Source organism: Lissotriton helveticus, chromosome 7 (genome assembly GCF_964261635.1).
Source record: "Lissotriton helveticus chromosome 7, aLisHel1.1, whole genome shotgun sequence".
NCBI lineage: Eukaryota > Metazoa > Chordata > Amphibia > Caudata > Salamandridae > Lissotriton > Lissotriton helveticus.
This window is the reverse complement of record NC_136068.1, coordinates 539595101-539613074: the sequence shown is the minus strand read 5'-3', so window position 1 is coordinate 539613074 and position 17974 is coordinate 539595101. Positions and strand designations below refer to the sequence as shown.

General features: G+C 43.1%; 1 protein-coding gene across 2 annotated transcripts in view; it reads right to left on the bottom strand.

The window, feature by feature from the left end:
* The window catches only part of LOC144768728 (membrane-spanning 4-domains subfamily A member 4D-like), a 501596-nt gene that overhangs the window by 41681 nt on the left and 441941 nt on the right, over positions 1–17974 (bottom strand). The gene's annotated exons all lie outside the window — the stretch shown is intronic.

Sequence of the window (17974 nt, the reverse complement as noted above, 5' to 3'; positions counted from 1 at the left end):
AGTCTCTCATCGTTTCTTCTTTGGATGACCGACTCCACATTTTTCCAGGGTACCCTCAGGTGCAGGCAGCGGCGGGGCAGGGTGCTCTCCACCAGAGTTCATATCCCTCCCTGTGGCTGGTGCAGAAGTTGTTGCAATGGATGTTGATGGCACACAGGGAGGTATGGACATGTTGGTGGCAATCTGGCAGAGGCAGATGAGAATGTCCCTGTTCACTGCTGTCAGGTCATCAATTTTGTCCATATACCTGTCCATTTTCTCATAGTGGCCTGCCTGATGCTGTTGTATGGTCCTGGGGATCATAACTACCTGGCCCATTTCTCCCTGCGACTCCTCATAAGCATGGAGGATTCTGGAGAGGTTTTGGGTCTCCTCATCAGCAGCATCAGCTGCATGATGACACCGGTTCACATGGCCCCTCCCACCAACCCTACTCACCTGAGCAGCACCTGTTGCTTCTGGCACAGCAGACGCAGAGCCTCCTTCATTGTTTACAGTGGTGTTGTGGTCTGGCAAATCCTGAGTGACCAGTGTTGTTGTGCTGTTGGTATTGTCCTTGGCTGATGTGTCCATGCGGGTAGGGGTCAGCTGTGTGTTGTCTGCTGCTGTGGGAGTGGTCACAAAGGATCAAGATCTTGTCACTGCTGGTGCAGTGGGGTGAACCAAACAAGATGGACCAGGTCGTTCACTGTCGTCCGAAGATAGATGAGAGACATCAACGCCGGAGAGATCCTGGTCGACCAGAGACTGGGACTGGCTGTCCTGGATGGTTCCAGTGGTGTTCCCAGCTCGCCCTGTGGGTACAGAAACAACACAATGACTGCTGTGAATGTCCACTGCCCCTCAAATAATACACATTACATAGGCTACTGAACCTAATGTTGTGTCAAAGTAAATAGATTGGCCTCCTTCATCCATGATGCTGGCCTATTTTTGGGGATAACTATGTATTTTTGACAACAGGGGGATTGATGGACATGTCCAGGTATGTGCATAACTAGGCCTGTTGTGTTTACTTTACATTACATGTCCAAAGACATTGGCTGGTTCCTAACACCCTGTTAATGACACAGGCGTGTTTGTGTTGTCCACATCTTTACTTTCACAGTGAGATACATACACTTTCTCTCCCTATATAGGTACTTTTTAGTGCCTGCGAACTGGTCTTAGTGCATGTCTTTAGAAGTAACATTGGTGTGGCTGCCTACACACTCACATTCTGTTAACTAAGCCAGAATGTTGTGGGAATGGACTGAGGTGCTTGTTATCATCTCATTCCACAAATGTGAATGGCTGTGACTAGCAAAATGTGTGACTGGTTAGCTTTGAGGCTACACAGATCATGTACTTTGTACATTGACTCCATGGTCAGATGAGTTCACAAACTCAGCTTTCTGCAATTTTGTGGCAATAAACTATGAAAATCTGATGTATGAGTGCTTGTTCTCTATTTGTGAGACTTACACACCTCCTCCCACTCAGCCCCACCAGGAAGAGTGTTGTCCAAACAATGATTGTAAGTGTATTTGCAAGATATTTGTCAATGGTGGCTGGTTTCTGTAGCACACAGGCAAATGTGGCAGTTGTGATAGGTTCAGACAGCAGTCCCTGTGTCTGCGATCTTGCTAGTATACATGAACTCACTGTGAGGTAGACATAGCCCTCGTGTGTAGGAGGGTTTGCTGTTCATCCACGTCCCATCTGGCCCAGTCCTACATACACCTTCCTGCCCAGCGCAAACAGGTCAACAGGACATGAGCTTACCACACAGTGTGTCAGAATGTTCCTGAAAGCGGTCTGACAATGTGAACTGGTGTCTGACTTTAAAACAACTCCCCTCATAGCCTTCTGTTCCAAACATCAGTCCACAGTCTCTGTCAATTTTATTGGTGCATGTCCACTTAATGTCAGGTAATCATGGTTCATTGTTAAGCTTTCCAGTTTTCAGCTTCTATTTTTGGTAAATAAATTCTGGTGGGGTTTATTCCAGTGTTTTTAAGTGATTTCAATACCTTAAAAAAAACAGTGGTGATCAGTGGTTACACATTTTCATGCCATTGCCATTAAAAACAGAAACAGTGTATTCCAGTGTTTATGGAACGTTTTGCTTTTATTATTGCTTGCTTTCTGCACTGATAGTCAGTGATATGTAGACAGTGTACGTACAGTATATATGAGGTCCAAATACATGTTTGCATATCAATCTTATTGTAGTACACCATACAATACTTCTTCAGTGAGTCTTTGGTCATGTGCGCTCACTTTTTCCTTCCCATGTAAACTTTTTTCTGTGAAAAGGGCTCTCAAGATGGCGCTTGAGATGGGCAACGCCAAAAGAGCCAGTACACAATTTGCATACTCTGGCCACTGACATAGCTTTCCATGCCAATAGTGGTGCACTTGAGGATTGCGATTCTCTGGGCAGATTCAGGAACATTTGTGTTGAACTGGGCTACTATGCCCTCAGAGTTAGTGAAGCGGTCAAAAATGAAGGAACACTTTTAAAACTATGGCGAAAACTCCCCACAGTGAGGTTTCATTGACTTCAAATGCCGTGTTGGTGAAGGAACATGTACATGCATCATTGCAAGCCATTTCTCATGCAATGTAAAATTAAAGTTCCTGAATTGATTGTCAACATTGATTTGCTTACCAAATGGCAAGCACTCTAACATGGAACATGTTGCAGTGCCATAGTCACTAATGATGTCACTCAGCCTACTCTCATGGAGATATTTCACATCTACACCAATTATGCTGAACACTTGGCAGACAAGGGTGTTTTCAGACTCTAGTTGCTTTATTATGTCCACTACAGCAGTTGTGTTTTCCTTTAAACTTTTTTCACATCTCTATCAATATGCGATCATATTTCTTTACTTTGGCATCATCAATTCTGTAAACAGTTGCCACATGGGTAATATAACATTCACAGCCCCTTGCACTGGGAACCATCAGCTAAGTGACACAGTTGGGATGACTCTTTCTTGGATGCACACAAAGCGAGAAATATTTGCATTTTAGTTCCAGCGCATGAATAAACAGTGCACCAGAATGGACTAAAAAGTCAATAGCATTCTTCATTAACGCTTTCAGCATTTCATCTAACAAGTGGCAACTATCTCTTACAGGGAAGCACTTCAGCTCAGGTATCGATTTTGACAGGTCATCACACAACATTTTCATGTATGTAGCTGAATCACTGCAAACACAAACAATATCACTCCAATCTTTGTTGAATTTGGAAATAACCTTTTTGCAGCAGCATTCCAAATGACATTGGGTTCCATGTCTTCCAAAAGTCTGGTGTCATGTTTTTACCACTATCCCAGATGCTTGGTGATAGCACTCTTTTCACATATACTTGTTGCTATACCCTGCATTGAATGTTTAAAGCCTGAGGTGTTGGCAATTCACCTACTATCAATACTGACTCGCTAGAAACTGGGGGCTGATGTATCAAGGCTTTTTACCCATTCTCCGTAGGTAAATGTGATGGCACATATTGGTAAAGATTCTTATGAAACCAGCCATTTCACCTATCAGTGAAAGAATCAAACGCAGCCGAAATGTCAAATATGATGTTGATGTTTCCTGATTCTCTAGTTTTTAAAATCATTAAATAAGACCTAAAACATGCTTCTAACCCCTGCATCTTTAGACCAAAGACTCCAAAACTGAAAAAAGCAAGAGGAAAAACAAATTGTATTTTAGTGACATCCCTAAACTCAAGCAGCATAATGTTAGCCCAGTCTTTCTTGCTGCTTGCTTGTATAACAAAGTTACATTGTATTGCCCCCTTCAGGAATAAATCAAATGCCTCTTTTAACCTCTTTTCACTTTCTTTGAATGGCATTTAGTTTGTGGTTCTGCAGGTGTTTTTTTAAGTGCTTTTATGTTTAGACTGGTGAGGAATATTTCCGATTCAGTGGGGTTTTATCAGTTATTATAGGTGTGAACCTAAAACCGACAGCCTATTCATAGTAGTCTTCTATGGTTGGATGGGATGAGGAGTGTTTGTAATGTCCAGTACTACCGCCAGGCCCTGTAATACACACACTCTTTCCACCATGCAAAAACAACACCCCTGAAGCTAAGCAGATATGTACTGACAAAGATGGCTGACAATGATGGCCTGGTGTTTTGAGCACAAGTCACTGATGGTATTTGTGGAAAAGTCTGACACCAGGGCCCAGTGTCATGCATTCTGATAGTGAATTGAAAAACACTGTGGTCAATCTCAGTTCCTGTTGGTCTGTGATGTTTCAGGAGGTGTATGTTGGACAGTGCCTGATGTGAGTTGTAGCCTTTCCCAATACTCCACCTCCCACACATTCCAGGTAAGTCTTCAGTGACTATGGCTAACTTGCAGAGAGGTCAAGTGTACTAACACAGATGCTGACAATAGCGCATGGTGTTACACTTGAATCCAAATTCCAAAAAGGCCTTGTGCCCCAAACAACATGTACCAGTGTCGGGCATCTTGCTAGTGCACTTCCATTCACTGTCATGTGGGCATAGTCCCAGATGAAGTTGTTACTCTGGGTGGGTATAGGAGTGTTTGCCATAACTCCAACTCCCACCAGACATTGTTGTTCACACACTCTTACCACCCAGAGACACCTGACCACATGTCAGAATGGGTTCATGATAGTAATTGAACATGTATTATCAAGCTGTGTAACACTTTTGCCTAGTGTCTGAGTTGGCACATATCCCAACAGTGCCTTGTGGTCCACACAGCAGTCCACAGTGTCATCTATTGTACCAGTACATATCCACTTACAGTCAGGTATCCTTAGTTCCATGTGTGCTATTTGTGCTTGGTAGATAGAGTGTGTTGGATAGGGCCTGCTGGGAGATGTAGTCAGGGCTCACACTCCTCCAACCACCCTTCCTAAACAACCCAACAAGAAGTATGTTTACCTGACAGTGAGTGGAAGTATACTGACTACATTGGTGCCTGTTGTCTGACTTGACCGCAACACCATGCCGCAGTGTCATCCACCTTCACCAGTACTTTCCCCTCACTGTGAGGTTAGCATCGGCCCAGAGTAGTTAGTATGGCTGGATGTGAGGATGAATATTTGCAATCACTACAAGTCACATCATGTCTTGTCCCAAACACAGTTGTAAGTTGGAACAACGAGTTCCTCAACAATGACTAGTTGTCTCTAGTATGACTGTATCTCAATCACAATTTTTTTATGAAGCATTCCTTTACCACAAATTTTTGTGGTAAAGGAATGCATCGTAAATGGCCTTATAACCCAAACCCCTCCCTCCTCCTCAGAAGGTCACGCCCTCTCAACAGACTGTACCTCTTCCCTTGCAGTCTACGCCCTGCTTCCCATGGCTGTCTCATCTCTCTGCCATGTTTGGGATGTGGAAGTGGCAGCAGCCATATGTGCGGCGGTCTCTCAACCCCAATTGTACCCACAAACAGGTGGTAGTTGCTTGGCGGGTCCGACCCCCGCTTTCAGTAAATAAAAAAGCTTTCCCATTGTGATTAAAAAACATATTAGAGCCCCGCTGACAGTGCACTCCAATGCAAATTTCAAGTTGGACCCGCATTTCCAAATAAGGAAGTGGACGGTCGCCTTCAGACGCCTGCCCCACATTTGGCTCACTCACTACATACCCAAAGCCCAGAACCACCCGTACCCCCCACCGCCCTCCCGTGCAGGCGCTTTCTTACCATGGTGAGCTGGGCTGCACTGCTCCGGTCAGCCGGTTGCCCGAGGTATCTGTCTGAGCTCCAGGGACTGCGAGGGTCTGTCTGTCACCGCCACCTACTATCACTTCTGATGCTGTTGAATACCTCGCCGGCTGCCTCCCCTCTCTTCAGGCGGGGGCACTCTCCCGGGGTTGTCTCTTTCTGCTGACCTCTTGTGCTCTCTCTTGCATGGGGTATGCTCTCCCAGGGCTGTTTCTTTCTCCCCTCGCTGACACGCCTTCGCCCTGCTGATCTCTGGTACAGTCTCTGGCAGGACAGGGGGCCGGTAGGGGTTGTTTGGGTATTCTCTGAGACATGGGGGGCTGTTAGACTTGGTTCCCAAATAACTGTGGTTCTAATTGGACAATTTCATCTACAAGCACTTCCATCTCCATATATGAAAAACGTGGCTGCTTTCTTTTGGCCATGTTGAGGGTGAAGGTGAGGGTGAGTGTGAATATAAAAAAGAGTGTATTTGTGTGTTTTTGTGTGAAATAAAATCTGTGCAAGTTGTGTGGTGTGTGAAGTGTGAGTATGTGAGGCAGGGAGGCAGAGAGCAGGGAATGTGTGGTGGTGGCTCCTTAGACCTATTAGCAGTTGTTTCAAAGGATCATGGTGTTGGCCCTTTATATGAGTGGATTTGAGGGTGTGCCTTAATTGTTTTACTTTTTGAATTTTTTTGCATTGCCAATGGTTGTTTTGACTGTTTTTGACTTTTCCCCCTTGACATTTGATACACAAACTGGCACAGTTCCGAAACCGAATCTAATGCATTGTCATCTGCTCGCGGGTTAAAACGAGTCTGATTCGTAAGTGGCATGCTATTCTTGAGTGATTCTGAAGAAGACGGTTGCATCAGCTTTGTTTCTAGACGGTTCCTTTGAACGGATTGCATTCCGTATGACTCTGTTGGAGTTCAACATGCATTGCATCGTACTTCGTCGCTAGGAAGGCTCGTGGTCGAGCCGGTCGGAAAGCATTCCGGATCCGAATCGGTCAGACTGCTTTCCGAGCGAGACCTGAAATGAGCCCTAAAAGACTGCAGCTGTCATTACAGAATGCTTCCTTTTCCTAAATGAAGCGTGATGAAGCAGTCTTTTTCTTTTGTAATTTGCCTTTGTGTCACTTGTGAAAGAAGACACTACTCCATGAACAAGGGGGTGTATCTTTTTATACAATATTCGCTCTCATTCAGCATATGACCGTGCAAGGGTTGAGGAAGAGAGTGAGCCCAACGATGGTTCGAGTGGGTGAAGAAGAGAGCAAGCCCATGGCAGTATGTCCTCAAAAGCAACGTGAGTGTGGTAAGAGCCACTTAATTGTTTCTGAAAAAATCCCCCGAAAACCTCAATAGCAGTTGAGGTAAATGACTTCCTGCACTGCTTTGCTTAAATTTGGGTTTTGACACAGGGTTTATTCTTCCCACAGACCCACAATCTCCTCACCTGTGGGTATAATATTGTATAATTCAATAATAGTATAACAATGAAGTCGATTTGATTAAGCAGAGTGGGTTTAATAAAACCTCATCCAGGAACAGCCACAAGTAACTGACAGATAAAGAACCTTATAAATCAATACATTCTGAGAATATGGAATGAAGGGGAAGATGACATGCCTTAAAGGGGAAGGTAGGGAATAATGAGAAAGGAGAGAACATCACACATCTCCCTTCCTTTACAACAAGAAAAGAAGGAACATCACACCACTCCCTTCAAAAAACAAGTTAAACAGCATAAGCAAAAAAACATTGATCTAAACATAATCTTTCAAGTAATATGGAGCACTACGAATTCTTTGACTTCTTGGCGAGAAAGATGAAGACCTGTCAAATGAAGAATTTGAAGGAAGGAAAGAATTATTGTACAAACCCATACCATTATGGGTGGAATCAACATACAGATTAGGATTAACTAACACAACACGACTTTTGTTCCAAATTCTTCCATCTTCAGTCTTTACAGCATTTCTAAAAACTTTGATAACAGTTCTAACATCGGTATACTTAGACCATGGTCTACGTCCAACCGGAGTCTTTATTTTTACCATATCGCCAACTTTGACTACTTGAGAGTTTACGCTTTTCTTTTTATCAAAGTAAGTCTTACGTGCATCTTGCTTGGAAAGTTCTCTTGTCCTCCAATCCCCTATGTCATTATTCACCAGACCTTTATTTAAAGACATCCAACCAGGACATAATAAGATATTAGGAATTCTCCCTTTGAACAGTTCAAATGGAGACCTCCCAGTAGAGGAATGAGGGACAAAACGATACGTATTAATCCTGTCCTGGAGAGTCGCTTTCCAATTCAAACCTGAAGCACGGGCAAGCTGAATTGATTCTTTAAGCGTTTTATTGACCCTCTCTACTGCACCATTAGTCTCTGGATGATATAGCGAACACTTCTTTTGAGTAATACCACATTTTTTTAAAAAATCAACAAAAACCGAGGAACAAAACTGGGGACCATTATCAGACAAAATGCTGTTAGGAAAGCCCTCCTTACAAAATAGGGGTTCCAAGAAGTTAATGATGGAATTAGAGGTAATTTCTCTAACAGCAGATACTTCAATCCACCTTGAGTAGAGATCTATTAACACAATGAGGTAAGGAGTGTCTGAAACGCCAGATAAAGGGCCCAGAATGTCAATAGTAACCTCCTCCCAAGGATGACCAGGCAATGTCCTCTTAACCATGGGCATTTGTTTTGTTTTCAAGATCTTGTCGCTTGAACAACACTCAGGACACTCACGGACCATTCTTTCAATTTCAAGATCCATGCCAGGCCACCAAAACTGCATACGTAGGAATTCTTTAGTTTTCACAATGCCCAAGTGACCACAATGGGCAAGAGCTAGTAACTTGCTTCTAAGAGTACAGGGAGGAACCAGTTTGGTGCCACGGGTCAACAGACCATCAATTACAGAGAGTTCATCTGAAACTAAAGACCAAGGTTTGGACAAATGAGATCTATTCACCAAAGAAAGAATAACATTGCATACTTCTTCATCTTTTCCCAACTCCAACCTCCATTCTTTTTCATCAATTGCACCATCAGTGACTTCACACACCTTGATGCACTCATCAGGTTCCGTTATATCATCAAGATCAGCATTATCACTGTCAACTAATCTAGATAGACAATCAGCCGACCTGTTGGCAATCCCAGGTATGTATTCTACCTCAAACTCAAGTTCCTGCAAGGAAACAATCCATTTCCTGATTCTTGAGGAAATGGCATCAAGGCCTTTCTTGGAAAAGACTTCTTTCAAAGGTTTATGGTCAGATAACACGCACACTTTTGTTCCCCAAACAAGATTCTTAAACTTTCTCAAAGCCCAGAAAATTGCAAGGGACTCTTTCTCAATCACTGAGTAGTTATACTCTGATCCTCTAAGGCAACGTGAAGAACAACAAATAAGATAGTCTTTCCCATCTTTCTTCTGAACCAAAACGGCACCCAGACCTTTATCACTAGCGTCTGTAAACATAATGGTGGGTAGACCTGGAACAAAAGCATGCAGGGAAGGAGCCTTCTTCAGCTCTTTCTTGATACTCTCAAATTCAGTTTTACATTCGCATGACCAGTCAAACACAACATTCTTAGCCGTGAGTTTTCTCAAATTATGAGTTTTGTCAGCAAAATTCGGAATGAATTTCCCATAAAATTCCACCATGCCTAGAAATGAAAGAAGTTCCTCTTTACAAGTGGGATCTTTCACTTTGTCTATAGACTCAACAAGTTCTTTCTTTGGGAAGACACCATCACCAGTGATACAGTGACCTAGATAATTAACTTCTTGAACTCTGAATTTGCATTTGTTTCTTTTTAAGGTCATACCAGCACCATTCAAACGTTTTAAAACATCTGACACACGACCATCATGCTCCAGGATACTACTTCCATAAATTAGTAAATCATCTTGATAGCACTTAACACCTGATACTCCTCTCAAGATCTTTGACATAATCCGTTGGAAGACAGAGGCAGCCGAGACAAGGCCAAAAGGCATTCTCTTAAATTTAAACGTACCCATGGGTGTAATGAATGCAGTCAGGTCTTGTGAATATGTATCAAGCTCTACCTGATGATATGCGGAGGCTAGGTCGAGTGTGGTGAAATACTTTGCACCTTCCAAAGTGCTGACTATCTCATCTATGTTGGGAAGTGGAAACCTGTCAACAACTACTTCCTTATTTAGAGCTCTAAGGTCAATGCAAAGACGAATTTCACCAGTAGGTTTCTTTGCAATCACCACTGGGGCAAGCCACTCTGTTGCCTCCACAGGTTCTATAATATTATTTTTCACAAGTTTGTCAAGTTCCTCTTGGACTTTCACTTGTTCTACAAGGGGAATCCTCCTTACCTTGGCTACAATGGGAAGGGCATTGCATTTTAATTTAATATGATGTTTGTAACCACGCAAACACCCTAATTCCTCTTTAAAAACATCTGGAAATTGTTTTGCCAACGATAAAGACAAACTTTCATCACTCTTATTGTCACGTATAGGGTAAGATACCTCTTGGATTCTCACTTGGGGAGAGGCATTTGGATCAAGTGTCACTCCCAAATAACCTTGATGCAACCAACCTAGAAGTGCATCTCCTTTTTTAGATACATAAACTTTGCCAACAGTGATCTTTGAACCAAGTTCAATTTCAGCCATGAAATAGCCCACCATCACAATTGGTTTTTCGCTATACCCCAATGGAAGAATATCACATTTAAACAGCTTAACTTTGCCTTTAAACAGTTCATTATACATTTTTTCATCAATTATAGTTATTTTAGAGCAGGAATCAAATTTTAAATTTATCATAGACCCTTCTACACTAACTAAATGAGAAGGATGATCTGATTTGTCATCCTTTACTTCAAAACAAATTGATCTTACATGAGGTTGAGGCCACCTTCTTTTGTCACTATTATAGGTTTTGCTCCTGCAGAATTTTGCAAAATGACCCTTCTTATTACACAAATTACAAGTCACTTTTAAAGCGGGACACATAGGTGAATTAGCCAAATGATTGATCTGACCACACCTAAAACAAGAAAATTTGCCACTGGAGTAAGAGAAAGAAGGATTAGTTGATCTAACATTTTTTTCATCATTTACAACATTTTCTACTTTTTTTTTAGCTGATACACAGTCTCATCAACTTTTACTTCATCTTTATTCTCAGATGTAGATGGTTGTTCTTTCTCTTTTTTAAGTTCACTAACACATCTCGTCATGTGTTCTACTTGTTTTGCAATTGTTAAAACTTCCTCTAGTGGAGGTTCATCTTTCAGCCATAGCTCCTTTCTTATATCGTCATGTGCGCATTTTAAAACAAATTGATCACGTATGCGTTCATCAAGTGTCTGACCAAAGTTGCATGACGAAGCAAGTTTTCGCAATGAAGATACGTAATCTTCTACAGTTTCATCCTTCTTTTGTCCACGTAAGCCAAAATGGTATCTTTCCATGATGGTACTAAGTCTTGGTAAATAATGTCTATCAAGTTGGAGTATGGCTATCTCGTATTCATTTAAATTTCTTTGTTCAGCAGCTGACAAGTCTGGCAAGTGTTCTAGGACACCTTGTCCTTCACCCCCCAGACAATGCAGAAGAAGTGAGTGTTTCCTTTCAGCACTCAAGTTGGTTCCGCAGACTCTTGCATAATTTGCAAATATCTTTTTCCATTTTTTCCACTTTACGTTAGGCTCTCCTGGACTTGTGAGGAAAAATGCTGGTTGCGTTACATTTTGTATTTTATTCTTCAAGTATATCTCCTTTTTTTTTTTAATTCTAAATATCAGGTTTTTCTTTTTATTCTAGGTAACAGAGAGTTCAGAGAGTTCAATTGCTTTGTTTGCCAATGCTTGTTTCAGAAATAGAACGAGTTAGACAAAGGACGTTCTCTATTGCTTCAATTATTTCACTTGTAAATGCTTTCTTTCATGAACAGAACGCGTTAAACAAAAGACGTTCTATTTTGTTTCAGAGTAGACTTCCTGAATCCATCATTATGTGGTAATGACAAAGTACGTTCTACTGGAACGCAGCTCAGCTTTCAAGAAACGCAGCGTCGTCGGATCTGATGATACGTCAATGCGTAGCGCGTCCTTTCCGCTAGATGAAACGCACGCGTTTGAAACGCATGCCGACGTCAGTCATTTAAGAGCGGAGCGCGAGCAAAACGCGAGCGTTAACGATTATTTCTTATTACGCGCAAACTCTTTTAAATTAGACTTTCCCAGATCCACATTTCTTAATTAAACACCTCCCGCTCTCCTCACCACCATTAATCCTTTAATTCCGCCGCTGGGAAGACTTCGCTTCACTTCAAACACGAAGAATCAGCCGCTGGAGGAGAAAGCAGGTCAAGCAGGTCAGGAAGCTTGTTGTGTTGTCCTGTTGAGGTCGTTTCCGATCGTCGCCAGTATAATATTGTATAATTCAATAATAGTATAACAATGAAGTCGATTTGATTAAGCAGAGTGGGTTTAATAAAACCTCATCCAGGAACAGCCACAAGTAACTGACAGATAAAAAACCTTATAAATCAATACATTCTGAGAATATGGAATGAAGGGGAAGATGACATGCCTTAAAGGGGAAGGTAGGGAATAATGAGAAAGGAGAGAACATCACAGTGGGTCTCCTACACAGCGTTCTAATCTACACTTAATGGTATACCTTCATATGTTGCCAGTGTTAAACACAAATTCATCACACAGGATGCATGACTGGTACGTGGAGAGAGTTCTTTTTATGAACACCACTGCAGAGTTCTCGCCACACACCAACTGTTGCTTTCCCAGCGCTTCCTTCTTTGTTCCACTAGAATCTCTTAGCTCGTGGGCAGCTCTTAACTCACGAGCAGCTCACAGATGTCGCAAGATGAAAGAGCCCAAGTGTATACATCACAAACCTGAGTTTGAGAGGAATGCTTTTCACTCCAACACTCTTTGCGAGCTTCTATCAGAAACTGGAACACTGCAGCTTGTCAATAAATTAGTATACATGCGGACGATGGAACCTATTAATGCAAACATATGACAAATTTCAAAATCATGAGCTGAAACCTACAAGAGGAGAGCAAGGGCTTTGAGAATGTGTCATACCATGAGGTCGACAGGGCACAAACCGATTTTCAGGTTTAAGAGTAAAAGAGATGTTGGCAAGGTGCTGGGGGTCAAGGATATAAGTTGAGAAAGGTCGGTAGGTTAGGGTGAGTGGAGAGAGATCAGGGTGTTATGGGGAGTGTCGCAAGAGAGTTTCTGAATACGCTGACTTTGGTGAAAGAGAACAAAGAAAATGGTTTATATGAGATATATGAGATATAGCCAGCACCTACCTGCATGACACTGTAGAGTGTTTTACAGAGAAGATTAGTTTTTATCACAGCTGGAACATCTCAGATATAATCTGAAGCATGATGTGTTTTAAATAGAAAAGTATTGTGTGTGGGGTCCAGTTTGAACCAGAAGACAGGAATCAGATTGGTGACAGCGAGGATTTATAATTGCCACAAAACAGTGTTTACACATATTCAAACCAGATCAAAAACATTTACAATAATAGACATATTTTTGGGAAAGTGCCAATGTAATTTTTATAATCCACATATTTGGGGTGCAAGGTCATCAACATAACCACTTAACTCCTGCCCTTGAGCAAGAGAGCTGAACGGGTTGTGTTGGCCAAGGGGATTCTATGAGATATTGTCTTTTTATATGGAAGAGATTTGGTTGCCTGAGATAGAAGTTGGGGCAAGGTTGAAGAAAAGCACTGGGCTCCTCAAGATAAGAAACATTACCATCACTGGGGCCAGATGTGTACTTTTTTTGCTTGCTTCCAACTGTTTAGATCGTTAGGAGATCAGGTGTTCTTTCATGTGCATGGGTCTTGCTAGAATCAAGCAACGGAGACTCAAATAAGCCCTTCATCAATTACTATTGGTGTTACTGATATCTTTGAATCTTTAAAAAAATGTTTATCAGGCGGTATTTCTTAAATGAGATTCCTGCTATTAAATTAAAACATTAATTACAGAGCAAGGGAAAACACAAAAAATAAAGACATTAAAGATGCTTTCATTTTATTCCAGCAGTTCCCCATTACAGGCAATTCAAATTTTACAACATGTGTTATGTTACAGGGTTTTATCTAGCTCTTGATCACCTGTCAGGTTTCTTAGCACTGGTAACAGAGAAAAGGCAATGCAGGAAATAAATTAGTCATACACTTGCCTGAATAGCCAAGTCTTCAAGCGTTTCTGCAATTTCATATAGTTGGATGTAGATTGCAACTCAGAGACACGGGAGTTCCAGAAGCGAGGAGCAAGAACAAACAAGCATTTACAATGCAATGGTTTTGCCTTTGTTAAAGTTAGAGCTATTGGCATTGCTCTTGACATTTTTTTTATTTATGTTTTTTTTTAACATAAATAAATGGCATTGTCATTTACAATAGCAGGGCATGGCACAGGGAAGGGGGGCGAGGAGAGACAAAGGAGAGCTGCGGGCTCAGGGAAGGGGGGGCGAGGAGAGATGAAGGAGAGCTGCCGGCTCTTGTTGTAATGCTTGCATGGATGAGTTGGTGCATGCATGGGTGCACGCATGGATGGGTGTATGGATGTGTCTATGGATAGATGCATAGATGGGTGGATGGATGGATAGATGCATATATACAGCCAATCCCTCAACAATTTATGCAATCCACCAACCCATCCAACCAACAACCCATCCATGCATCCACCCATACATCATGCATACATTCATCCATCATGCATCCATCCACCCACTGTGTCCCACTCCGACCTCTCTAACTACAGCAGTCACTACCCATCATGCAGTCCATTAACAAATACGGACGGTAACTACAAAGCTGCGTAAATGTTCACACTATGTAACTAGCCAGGATTATGCGCCATGTATTAGGAGCACCATACTTACACAACGCCTTAAAAGCTCACCCAATATGTCCCATAAAGGCTAAACTACAATCAACACCCTTACATCCTCCAAGTTGGGCAACCAGTAATTTAACACAAAATGGAAAGCATAACGGCCTAGAAGCAAGCAGTATGTAAATGACACAGCGAACATTCCCGTTTCACCTTAAGTACACATTTGACCTCGCAGTATGTAGGGAAGCTGTATATAAACATCAATATAATACAGGATATGGGGTATGTTGCCTAACCTAAAAAACCTCACCATCCACCACAACACTGCAAACGTGTATGCAAAAATAAAAACAGATCTGCCTATTTAGGATTTGTATATGTTTTGTGACTTGCACATGCCGACCAGGGCTATTCCACCCATAAAACGAACACGTCTGTCTATTGGCAATCAAAAACAAAGTACGGCTATCAATCACTACAGCAATCAATCTGTGGGTAACAGGAGAGTAGGGGGGCCCGGCCAAAACTTACTGTCAACAGCTCAAACATAGAAACTGTGAATGGGCGGGGCCTTGTCCAATGAAGCAACCATGTTGGGGTCAGGCGAAATGTCAATACCGCATCAAAATGTAACAAGCCGGTGGGATCGTCTACAAAACATTTATATAGCAATGACATTTTGCCTGACTGTGGAATGGCCGCAAAACAGGACAACAGGTTTTAAGGCATGAGCATTATGTTTTCTAGCTGCCTGGGTCTCTCGAACAGAAGAGGTTCTCTCACTCCTTCACGCGCACACAAGGAAAGGAATGCAGGAAAGGGTCGCGCACAAGGGTAGGGAAAGAGATTCTTCTTTTACCTTGAGAAGATAACTGCCGGACGCTATTCACGAACTGCTCCAGGGCAGACGCCATCTTCGCAGCCACCACCTCCTCCTCCTCGCTCTCTATCCTGTAGAGGGGCTCAGGGATCCACTGGCTGCCGGAGCCAGTGGGGGAGAGGAGTGAGGGGAGCCACACCAGTTGCGCTGAGAGCTCAGCTCTCGGCAGCAGCAGTCACGAAGCTTCAGCCGTTGGGTAAGCGTGAAAACCTTCCCCCACTGCGCATGCGCTCTGTCTGTGTGAAGGGAGTTGACTAGCTGACCTACGGAAGCCGACGAGGATCGATTGGAAGATTTTGTTGTTGTTGTAATTTTAGATAACGCGAACTCAACCCGAAGGTATTGAGACCCATCACATGAGCATTTACATTACACAATGTCTTTTAGACGAATTTGTTGAAGTTTAAAAGTGCACCCGCTTTCCCCTGGTTCCTGCGCGTCACTGCTACTGCTCACGTTTTACATCTGAGGATGGAGTCCTTGACCGCGGCTTTCGGAGTTATGCATGTTTGTGTGATTCATTTTATTTTCCTGCGTTTGCATAGGACACAGCATTCCCTACTCTGTGGGCTTTTTCTGGCACAGATGGTTGACTGTTGTCAAACTACTTCACACTCTACTAGAGCTGGGCGAGCCGCTGAAAGCTCGAGCCGGGCTCGACAAGCCGCTGAAAGCTCGGGCCAGAAGCATGGATTTGGCTCTGCTGAACGCCCGTTGAAAGCCGGAGCCCATAACGAGAAGAGCTTTTATGTACCCTCTGCTGTAACCCACGCTCTGCCCTCCTGCAGAAAGAGTAACAAATAAAGCACTGAGCGCGGGAGGGGGGCGGGAATGGGGCCGGAGACACGGAGAGCGGGAGGGGTGCGGGAACGGGGCCGGAGACATGGAGAGCGTGAGAGGCAGCGGGAGGGGGGCGGGAACGGGGCCGGAGACAGGGAGAGCGGGAGAGGGGGTGGGAACGGGCCAAAAAAAAAAAAAAAGCAAGCACTCACCTGGACTTCTTCCGGGTGCCGTCAATGCCGGACCAGATTCGGGGGCGTTCCCGAGAACAGGCTTTCGGCTGACGTCACCAAAAGGGAAAAATTCTCGGGAACGCCCCCGAATCTGGTCCGGGATTGACGGACAGAGCCGTCTCCCAATGGCTAGCCTCCATTTATGGAGCTAGCCAATGGGAGGAGGGGGCAGATACCCGACCCCACAGAGCAAAACATAAGATTTTTCCTAGCGCATGCGTACTTCGTACGCATTTGCTAGGCAAAACCTAAAAATCGGGAACCTACCAATCTCTTCTTTTTAAACAAGGGGATTGTGAAGAGGTTCTTGTGAGTGGACCTTAAATTGTGATTAGCGGTGTATTTTTTTAGTCTAGATGACACGAAAGCAGGACTTTTGCAGTGAAGAGTTTTAAAAATGATACAGCCTTTTTTCAAAATAAAGTGATGTGCCACCAGAAGCCAGTGAAGCTTTCTCAGCAAGGGGTGATATTGCAATGCCTAGGTTGTTGAAAAATATGCCTGGTAGCCTGGTTCTGAATCAACTGAAGTCTATGGATCAGGCACTAAGAGATGCCAAGATATAAAGTAATGGCATAGTCTAATCTAGAAATGTCTGAAGCCAAAATGACCTAGACTAAGGCATGAAATGTAAGAAAATCACCAAACTTCTTGATTTTTCGCAGTTGTACAAAACAGGAGAACGTGACTGCTACAAGTTGATGTTTTATGGATAGATTCTTGCGCTGAGAGATTATAGACTCTTCACTGAGTTCTTCAACTGTGTGTGAGGGTGGGTACTCATCATGGTGGGCCAAAGGGAAGAGTTCCATGTCTCTACCTTATAGTGTGTACTGACGATCACAGTTTTCTCAGAGTTGATTTTAAGATGATTGCTATTCATCCAATTACGGATGTACAGCATGGTATATTGGTAGAATTCCATGGAGTCTGTGGACTGGTCAATGGTAAACAACAGCCACAGATTGTCCGCATAGTTATAAACTCTGACTTGCATCTCTTTTAAACAGTGCACTAGCTGACGTATATACAATTAAAAAAATGGTGGGACCAGGAAGATCCTTGAGGTACTCCACAGGTAAAACGAACCTTTGGGGAGTTGAAGGAGGATAGCCAGACAGATCGCGATTGGTTCTTTAAAAGGAAAATCCGCAGGCTAAGGCAGAACCCTGTATACATGCAGCTCCGACACAGCCGATCAAAAGCTCATAGTCAAACGTGTCGAAGTCCGGAGACAGATCAAGAAGGACCAACGCCTGCGTAATGTCTCTGTCTGCTTCTTCCTGCATACCATCTATGAATAAGAGGATGATTGCTGAAGTCAACTGAGCTGGGTGATAACCTGCCTGATGAGGTCAAGGAAATTACATTCCTCTAAAAAGGAGGAGAGGTAGCTGGCAACATGAGTATCCTGATCTTGGAGCATTCCCTGGTGTCACTTGCATTTCCACTCTGAACCTTTG